Source organism: Electrona antarctica (genome assembly GCF_951216825.1).
Source record: "Electrona antarctica genome assembly, contig: scaffold_230, whole genome shotgun sequence".
Lineage (NCBI taxonomy): Eukaryota > Metazoa > Chordata > Actinopteri > Myctophiformes > Myctophidae > Electrona > Electrona antarctica.
Genome location: NW_027638291.1, coordinates 118,192 through 120,909, shown reverse-complemented (window position 1 = coordinate 120,909; position 2,718 = coordinate 118,192).

Here is a 2,718-nt window from a genome sequence, read left to right as displayed (position 1 = left end):
ATAGATAGCAATTAGGTCATACACTTTGAGTGTATCATTTGCATGGATTTGGCTGTTGCCACCATCTTCACTTTAGATGGGATGGTCTTGTAAAATAGCTTTGACCAGGACGTCTTTTCTAAATCTTGTAAGATTGTGTTCCCACTCTTTATAGTAGCCTCGCAGTGGCCAGACGTGAATCTGCCGGTGACAAAAGTATAGCCAAGCCAGCCTATCTTTACAGCACTGTCTATTGACAACTGGTGTGTCTATCTACCCACTGATGATGTTCACAATACTCTCCCCTGAGTGTTCGCTGTGTTCAGTGTCTTAAGAAGTCCAGTTCTGTCCTTTGTGTCTGCTAAACTCCTTGATTTAGCTTCCTATTTGTGATAAAGATGTTGGTCTACTGTTGCAGTGTCCCTGTTGTCCTCTTCCATCTCTTTCATGTCTGGCTCAATCTTGGAGCAGCTGTGACAACTCAGGGCCAAGGTCTTCAGGGTCTCTTGCTTCAAGGTTATTCAAATAACCCTATGAACTGGTTGGTCCACCAACCATTCCATGGTGTCACATACAAATAGGTAGGTGCTTGTCAGGTAGTAGAGGCCATAACATCAGAGTTACTACAGGGGGTCCAATAAATATTTGTGTGATTAACCAAATGAACCCTAGCATCTATATTGTAGGAGATCATTAATTTCAATAACCCACCTATTATTAACCCATTGAGACCTGAGACCAGATTCTACACATGTCTTCTAAATCATAAACCTCATGTTTCTATGTCAGTGGTTCTCAAACTATTTCATGTCAAGGACCCCAAACATTCTATGTAATTGGACCCCCATCTGAAAATAAGTAGTTCCAGGGACCCCCCCCCCCCCCCTGTAGTCCACAGAGTTACTACAGGGGGTCAGGGACCCTCTATATATAAAGGATACTTCGACAGTGAACCTGACTATTTTGACCATTTGGAAATAGCAGATCTACAAGCTCACAACATGTTGCATCGACAGACAGACAGACAGACAGACAGACAGACAGACAGACAGACAGAGAGAGGGAGAGAGAGAGGGAGAGAGAGAGGGAGAGAGAGAGAGAGAGGGAGGGAGGGAGGGGGGGAGAGAGGGAGAGGGAGAGAGAGAGAGGGGGAAAGAGAGAGAGAGAGAGAGAGGGGGGGGGAGGGGGAAAGAGAGAGCGAGAGACATAGAGAAAGAGGGAGGGAGAGGGAGAGACATAGAGAGAGAGAGAGGGAGGGAGAGGGAGAGAGAGGGGGAGAGAGAGAGAGATAGGGAGGGAGGGAGGGAGGGAGGGAGGGAGGGAGGGAGGGAGGGAGAGAGAGAGAGAGGGAGGGAGGGGGAAAGAGAGAGAGACATAGAGAGAGACATAGAGAGAGCGAGAGACATAGAGAGAGAGGGAGGGAGAGGGAGAGAGGGAGGGAGAGGGAGAGACATAGAGAGAGAGAGAGGGAGGGAGAGGGAGAGAGAGAGACATAGAGAGAGACATAGCGAGAGACATAGAGAGAGAGGGAGGGAGAGGGAGAGAGGGAGGGAGAGGGAGAGACATAGAGAGAGAGAGAGGGAGGGAGAGGGAGAGAGAGAGACATAGAGAGAGAGAGGGAGGGAGAGGGAGAGAGAGAGACATAGAGAGAGAGAGGGAGGGAGAGGGAGAGAGAGAGACATAGAGAGAGAGAGAGAGAGAGAGAGAGAGACATAGAGAGAGAGAGAGAGAGAGAGATACATAGAGAGAGAGAGAGAGAGAGAGAGAGAGAGAGAGAGAGAGAGAGAGAGAGAGACATAGAGAGAGAGAGAGAGAGAGAGAGAGAGAGAGAGAGACATAGAGAGATATAGAGAGAGAGAGAGACGGACGGATGTAAACATACAACCCACTGCCTATACCACCGCTAGAGTGAGACACACACACACACACACACACACTGCACACACACACACACGCACACACACACACACACACACACTCGCTGGCGCGCACGCGCACACACGTGTACTGTCTGAGATCGACGAGAGAGTGAGTTAACACTCCCAACGCGGATCGCGTATCAATACGTTATCAGTTAATCAAACGTCGGGTGCGGATCACGTATCAATACGTTTCAATCACTTTTTTATAGAATACTTTCATTCAACTTTCTATGCACCCGGACAATATATAAAGTAGCTCCGATCGCACCTTCAAAGACCCGGTCACGTGATCAAACCAAAACTTATAAAAAGCCCCGGATACCTCGATTTCGCTGTGGGAGTTGGAGAGTCATTGAGACAAAGCGTATACGTATTTTGAGCAGAGCAGTTGAGTTGATTTAGCGATTTATAGTAGCATTTAGAGTATAGCCGTCCGATTTAGTAGTAGTAGTAGTAGTAGTAGTCTTTAGTGGTAGTATTAGTAGTAGATAGTAATAGATTAGTTTATTATATAGTTATAGTTTAGTTGTTTAGTCCGTCCGTTTAGTTAGTATAGGCCACACGTTAGTTTTTTTCCCCCCCAGTTAGAGTTTCCAGTTAGATTTCAGTTAGTAGTAGCAGTAGGATTTAGTTATTTAGTTTGGATCAGTGTTCAGTGTTGAGTGTTTTGTTTCGTCAGTCTAGTCAAGTGTAGTGTTAGTTTACTGTTTGTCTCTTGTCTCCCATTTCCCCTGTCCCCGCGTCTTGTCGCCATTTTGCGACATGCCGCCTAAACGCCGCGTTCCCCTCCCTGGTCAATCCTCGATCGCGTCTTGGC